Source organism: Wolffia australiana, chromosome 4 (genome assembly GCF_029677425.1).
Source record: "Wolffia australiana isolate 7733 chromosome 4, ASM2967742v1".
Taxonomy (NCBI): Eukaryota; Viridiplantae; Streptophyta; class Magnoliopsida; order Alismatales; family Araceae; genus Wolffia; species Wolffia australiana.
In genome coordinates this window covers 14,833,876-14,841,935 of record NC_135838.1, presented here as the reverse complement: position 1 = coordinate 14,841,935, position 8,060 = coordinate 14,833,876, and the positions used below count along the sequence as shown (strand labels likewise).

General features: G+C 37.4%; 1 pseudogene; it reads left to right on the top strand.

Moving 5' to 3' along the window:
* The first annotated feature begins 2,828 nt into the window (after positions 1-2,828).
* Positions 2,829-5,022, top strand: LOC144702529 (uncharacterized; annotated as a pseudogene).
* Positions 5,023-8,060: the final 3,038 nt, after the last annotated feature.

Here is an 8,060-nt window from a genome sequence, read left to right as displayed (position 1 = left end):
TCTCTCTATGTTAACTTGTCTAATTTCTCACTCTAGATTTAGAAATTGATTGTTTGAAAATTCAATTCAACATGTTAAAAACCTAAATACAAAGTTTCATCCAAAACTTTATCCATCTTCAGTTCCAATTTCAAAAATCCCTTTCTTGATTATTAATTCCCAATTTTAATGCATAAAAATTAATTCAAAAATCATCCTAATTGGAAAATTGGTAATCGGAATTAAATTGATATCAGAACCAAAATTATCCTATCTATATTGTCTTGACCGAAAATATTAATATCAGAATTAAGCTTTTGCTAAATTTTGATTAATCACAAAACAAAATTAAACATGATTAAGGCCAAGTAAATGCAAAATTAATTCATTATTGGAATAATTCATTTATATTAGGATAAAAATTGTTGCTTAGCGCCTCCCTGTGGTTCGACCCGTTGCTTGCTCTATACATAGTATTTATTGATTAAGGGTTATTATAAATTTTATTGTATAAGTCTAAAAGCAAAAATAACGACATATTTTAAACACCAAATTTAGGCTTATGATTAATCCTTACCACTGATCTCATAACGAGTATAAATGGTATGTGTTCAAATTTTACTAAGTACTCTTTATTAATAATCCTATTGGTTCACGTCAGCTCTACATTGTCCTCTAGCAAGTCGCTGACTCATCTTCAGGTTTTACCGTCGTAAGTACAAGGAGGCAAGTACATTTTGATAAAAGGTGGAATTTAAGGTGACTTGTGTGATATTAGGAATCTAGGCCATTAGTGATGATAACCTATGACAAAATAAAGTGTGGTTAGTAAAATTTAACACGTACCACTTATACTCATTATGAGAGTAGTTAGTAAAATTTGAACATCTACCGTTTATACTCATTATGAGAATAGGATTATTAATAAAGAGTAGTTAGTAAAATTTGAACACGTACCACCTATACTCGTTATGAGATTAGTGGATATTAAACTAACCTCTTTGTTACATGCCCGAATGGCCGAATGGTGTTTTTTTTCTCATGTGTCTTGATCCATGTCCCTCATTCAATTCTTCACTTTTGAATGTAAGAACAGACCCAGATGAGATTTTGAATGAGCAAAACACTCTGTTAATCATAATTAGGAAAAAAACACAAAAAAAACATTTTTTAAAAGGATGAGGGGCTCAATTTCAGCTCAATCTATCCATAATGATGGATGGATAGAGGAGGGAAAGATGGAAATACCCTCAAAGTTTCACCTCATAACTAATTCTGATTATTTTGGAGCAATCGGAACCAATTGGTGGGAGAATGGCCAATACCTGATGCAGCATAAATTGAAGAGCATCAGATAAAACATAAAGAGATACATAAACCCCTCTCGATATAAGACTGAAACAATGGCATGATTCAAGTAATCATCCATATGGATAGCATGGATAGCATCCATACCCAAATGTTTTTTAGGAAATCATAGATGGAGATACATTAAAAAATAATTCAAATGGTGGCTCATAATTAAATAAGGGACAGCTCATAAAATAGATAAGGTCTGGTGTCATGGTCATGACATCATCCCAGAACTCATGAAGGAATGAAACGTGACTTAGGATGGCCACTTTGGTCTCCACAATATGCTGGTCCAGTATTCTTTAGTGTGTGTGGACATCAACTCAGTGTCAAACGATGCCTGTTCTCAAGAGTTTGTGAAGAGCTCGATATGGTCCCCCACCCCATCTGAATTGACCTTCTTAATTTTTTAAGAAAAATGCCATTCTAGAATGTGGTGAAGTCAAATGAAAACAAACTCTTGTTCTTCATTTTATGTTTTAAGGGAAAACCCATAAAAGTAACTGCGGCCTTTGCTAAATGAGACAAAATGAATATCCAAGGTAATATTTTGAAGCAATTACCCCCATGAGGCTAAGTCCATAAAATAAGTATATTTAGACCATTTTCTGTTGGAGCTTCTAAAGGAAAGTTTATATTTTTTCTTTTTATTTACAACAATGAAAAATGGAGTATTTTATAAAGGGGTAATAGCACGGTATGTCCCATACCTTTTCAGAAATCTGCGATATAACCCAAACTTCTTTTTTGCCACGGTATAGCCCAAACTCACTAAGTGGATTTCGACATATCCCGTTTATGACGTGGAATCCACCATGGCTGCCAGGTGGATTTCGGACGGAATCCACCTAGGCAGTATCCACCTGGCAGCCACGGTGGATTCCACGTCATAAACGGGATACGTCAAGAGAGAAATATGTTCTATTAACCCGTTCAAATTGAATCGCCCGGGAGAGAGCTCAGAACCGAGACATAGACTAAGAGAGAGGGGGAGGTGGAGAGAGAGAAAGAAATGGCGTGAGAGAGAAGGGGTGTCGGATTGGTGCTGTTTGTAGTGGAATCCTTGGCGATTTCTTCTTCGCTACGGGAGTTCCACGATCTAGGGTTCGTTGTGGTTGTTAGGGGCTGCCTTTTGGATCTTGTTTATCAGAGAAGGAATGCTTGTCTGGGGCATCTGATTATCTCCCCCACTTGATCTTGTTTATCCCAGAAAAGTGCTCTCTGTCCCTCTTAATCTTCTTATTATGCACCTCGAATTTGTTTTATTCTATGTCTTTTTTGTTTAATTCTTCATCGAAGGATCAATCTACTATGACAGATTGAAATCCTACTAAACGAAAATAGTATTGACCGCCTTTTGGATATTGTTTATCAGTGAAGGATTGCTCGTCTGGGGCATCTGATTATCTCCCCTAGTGGATTCCTTTTGGCTTGCACCCAAGCTCAAACTGGTCCTTGCAGACCGGGCACATCGAGTTTGGTTTGAATGGTGTTGCCGCATTTTCACTGTCGGAAGGTCCTCAATCGCCGAAGCAGGCGCCGGCGGCGGGCACTACCGCTCGCTAGCAGAGATAATTTCAGGAATCTGGTCATGGAGCCATAGCCATGGGGGCGGGGCCAGCCCGCCACCAGCTCTGCTTCCCATTAAGCTTGCCATCATGGCGAAGGTGGCATCCAACCGAACCTCGTAGGTGGCATCCAATCGAACTTCATGACCGAAGCCTGTGGGCATCTGAAATGTCCAGGAAGAGGTCTCAATACAAGGCTTTCAGAGATGAGTTTCTAGTCAATCCTGTCAGTCATCTATTTAATTCCAACTTAATCCATTTTCCTTGTTATCCATCTATAAATCTGTTTCTTGTTAATTCATGTTGCTTCTCGTTTTCATACTATTGCAAATTCTAAAAAACTCTTTTACTGTTAGTCAGTCAGAAATTACATGGAGGATGGATGAGTCTGCGGGCGTCAAGGCCGAGCAATTGAAAGGTGACAAAAAAGGCTTGCTTAGAAGATCTGAAATCGTTCAGGGAGAACATCCTCTGAGCGTCGGGAAGACTAGTGTTTGGAATCAGTTTTTCCAGGTAATTTTTTAATTAGCTCTGACAAAAGTAAGTAGAAAACTCAAATCCTGGCGATCTCATAGAATCGGTTTATTTATCATTGTTTCAATAGTATTATTTGAAATAAACAGTTTTATCTTCTGCAATTCTAAGCGTGAAAATGAGGAATTTCATTGTTTCATTTTCAATATCTTATTTCTTTTCGAACGGGTGGAATATTATCTCCTCTTTCTTTCAAATAAAAAATTAATAGCATCGCTTCTCAAATCAAGGATTGGGAGATCATTCTGCAAATTGATTGGGACGTCAGGCGCACGCCTCCAGATATGAATTTCTTCTGTGGCGACTCGTCTTTTGCAAAGTCATATCAAGTAATATTTTTGCATGAAAATTTCCCCTCATGAGATTGTTACTTATTTTAGCTCTAGTGCTCACTACTTGTACTCTTCAATTGTAGGAGTCTCTCAGGCGAATCCTCATCATCTTTGCTAAACTAAACCCGGGCATTTGATACATTCAAGGAATGAATGAGATTTTTGCTCCTCTATTCTACGTGTTCAGAAATGATCCGGACGAGGATAATGCTGTAAGTCAAGGAGTTCCTGATGAAATCTGTTTGAATTTCGGGTGATTTTGTGATGTCCTTCATTTTTCAAAGTTTAGATAGTCTTTCGTCAAGTGAATATTGGGTATTCGCTAATTGCTTTAGTTGAATTCCTCCATCTTTTATGTTGATCATCGTTTGTTTTTCGCATCGATTTAGTTGTAAAATTAGGAGCATCACATTTGACCTAGGTTATTTCATATCCAAGGTATTCAGTTATCATTTTGCATTGAAAGTTTAATTTACATTCTTGCATGACTAAGTTCCATTTGCTAGAGAAAATGCTTCATTTTGGGATTAAATACTTGTGGTTTGTAGAACTTTAGAGACTTCAGTAAAATTTTTCCTGAAAAATATGTACCTACTTGAGCTTCAAAGTTCTCTAAACGCTAAATTCCTAGGTCCAAATTCTTGCTGATTACAATAATTGTTTATCGAATTCAGTGGATGAAGAAATAAATTGATTATTGATTCATTTCTAATCGTCAGGCAGCAGTAGAGGCAGACACCTTCTTCTGCTTTGTGGAGGTTCTGAGAGGGTTTAGAGATAACTTCTGCCAGCAGCTTGACAATAGCGTCGTGGGCATCCGATCAACCATTACAAAACTGTCCCAGCTCCTAAAAAACATGACGAAGAGCTTTGGTGCCAACTAGAAGTCACTACGAAAGTAAAGCATTAACACCGAAATTTTAGATAGAAAAATATATTATTTCTCAAATATTTGAGCACAAGAATTGCCCAGGTGAACCCTCAGTTCTACGTGTTCAGATGGATAACGTTGTTGTTGACACAAGAATTCAACTTTCCTGATTGCCTTCACATATGGGACACACTTGTGAGTGATCCAAAGGGACCTCAGGTTGGTAAATTTGTGTACAAACCCTTGCTTCTTTCATCAATTTTGTACAAACCCCAGGATGATAAATGGGATTTTTTCACAAGAGACCCTCCTAAGAGTCTGCTGTGCAATGCTGATACTCCTACGGCACCGGATCCTGGCGGGTGATAGTGATAAACTGTCATAGAAGAATGGCACAATTTTAAAATAAAAGTAATGTTACCAGATTGATCCCGTGCAATACCACCGTCGCAGAAAATTAAACAGATGTTATTATTCGGAAAATGATCCAAGAACATAGAACTGATGCTTGATCAAGATCTCTGAACATTCATATAAGGAAAGGAAGTTTCCAGAAGGAAAATATGTTTAACCAAATGGCAAGCGAGGATCTACTATTTCAGTCTTTTCATGCTTAAACAACTAGTATCATTTCAAAGATGGGAAAGGTTTATTATTTTGAGATGGGAAATGTTCGACAGTCGTCATTTCTGTTACTCTCACCCATTCGTTTCCAAGCTAATATAAAACATTCAATCATAATTTCATCATAGTCATCGTTGAGGATGACGAATTCAACTGACAGATCACAATGAAAAATGAATCAATAACTACATTTTTTTTTGAAAGACATTATATGATATGATAACTATAGTAACTACAAATCCTATCATTTCAAATGAGCACACTTCCAACAAAAAATAATAGCTTCAAAATGAACAAATAGAGTCTGCCAGAAATCTTGACCAATTGAACTGAATGAAATCGCTAGAGGGCCCGAAATGGCAAATATGAACGGAAATTGTGGTAAATTAGAACAATAAAGAAGCTAAATAGTGTCGTGGACAATGAACGAAGATCAAATCATTAAATGACAACTAAATAGTGTTCATAACTGTTCTGACAATACAAGTTAATGTTAAACTTAAACAGGTGGAGGTTTCGTAGCTCCATTGAAATTTAAACAGGGATGGTCTTTGAAAATTGGCTGATATGCGTCCTAGACTTAAACACGTGGAGGTTCTATAGCTCCCTGGGATCCGTGCATGATTGATCAATACAAGTTCATTATTTTATGTTGACTAAAATCCAAGAAGCCTCTAAACGAAGTTGGACATAAAATTCAAATCGTACTTGGCCTACAGCTTGTATCCTTGGTTGGGTGCATGTCTTCCGATTATGGCCAACTTGGTGGCAGAGAGCGCACTTCATATGCACACCTTTCTTGGATCATCTTTGCCCCTTAGGTTCTTTCTCACTGATGTCAATTCTTCTCTTCTGCTTGGGCCTTCCAGGTTTTTTCCTCACAAAGGAGGGAATACATAGTTCCCTTCAACTTCGCTCCACAAGTTTTTTCCATTCATTGGTGGGATACCATGACTATAAGCTAGCTGGTATACATCTTTCTTCAACCACTTAGTGACAAAAATGACAGGGTACTCCTTGATCTAGTGAATGCAAGTAATAGCATGGGAGCATGGAATGCCCCTTATATCCCAATATCTGCAACTACAGATTCTGCTAAGTAAATCAACCACAAATCTGCTTCCCAAGTTTGTAACCTCGAATTGATGCTGGCCTGCATGCCTAAGAGTGCATGTGCTAGACTTCAACTTGTTATCTTCGAGCAACTCCCTTATCCGAGGGCATAATTGATCAGTTCTATCAGAAAATAACTCCTTTTTCTTAGTTATCCTGTGCATGACTGCACCTCTAATATCTTCCAGCATGTCTATGATAGGTTTAGACCTAGCCTGTATGATGTAATTTTTGAAGCACTCACAAATATTTTTATCAATCACCTCACATTTTGTATCCTTACTAATGTAAGCCCTACAAAACTTCTTTATACCTATATCTCCGAAGTCATGCGTGGCTTGTGGTTTCAATGTGCTCATCTCTCTCATGATCCTTTGGAAATCTTCATGAGTTGTGCACTTCACAGCTTTCCAAAATAAGTTCTTCAAAATCTCAGTGGAATGTCTTTTCTTCTTCCAATTTGCATAAATATGTCTCGCACAATTCCTATGTTCCACATGTGGTAACAAATATGACACTGCATTTTCCAGTCCTTGCACAATGTTAGAGAGTATCAAGCTATTAGTGTAATAAAATAGTTCGACATTAACAATAAGACTTCAAACAATTCAATATTTATGAAAACGTTAGTTAAGTACCTTCTGTTGATCGCTTATAATAGTCCAACCATGACCATCCACAATTCCTAAATCATCCATCAGCAGTTGAATAAACCAAGTCCAAGAAGCTTGATTTTCCCCTTCAATCACTGCCCAAGCAATGGGGAACATTTGATTATTCCCATCCTTGCCCACAGCACTCAACAATTGACCTTTCATTTCGGTCTTCAAAAAACATCCATCCAACCCAATGACTCTTCTAAAACCTTCAAGAAAACCTCTTGCTATTGAATCAAAGCATATATAGAGTCTCTTAAACCTAACCAAAGAATCAGGAGTGTCTCTATCAAGCACCAACTCAAAAGTATCATTCCTATTGACCTTCTTTAACTCAGCAACATAAGCAGGAAGCAAGTGATAATGGTCATTCATAGATCCTTGAAGCTTCTTGCGCGCCGCAGATCTAGCTTTATAACAGGTATGCTTTGAAACTGTGATTCAAAACTTTTCATTTATTTCTCACATCATAACTACCACCTTCCAATTCATATTCATTCGAATTTTCTGTAAGAAGTGTTTTGCAATCCAATGATAATCGGCTTGTCTATTCCTCAGAGCCCTACTACACCTATGAGTATCATTTAGTGTTTTCACAACAAAAGCCTCCTTCATACCATCCCAACTAGCATATATCCTCCCTGGCAAATCTCCCTTGCAAACAACTTCAACTTTTTGGTCACCAGACTTTAAAAACCTGATGTTCAACCCGTTCCATATAGCATGGTCCTTCATAGCTGTCCTCAATTGAGAAGCTGATTCAAATTTGATGCCTAATTGAAATATAATCTTCTCAATGGGGCATCTCGAATCATACCTCTTGCCCCTGTATATGTTTCTTCTATTTTCACCCTCATCATCAGTATCATTGGGAGTTGATATCTCATCCTCTAAATCAGCATACTCATTATGATATCCGTCAACAAATACTTGTTGTTGAACTTGTTCGTTTCTATTTCTCTGGCCATCAACAAATTCATCATTCCATTCATCACTTGAATATCCATCGGGATCACTTGTATACACATCA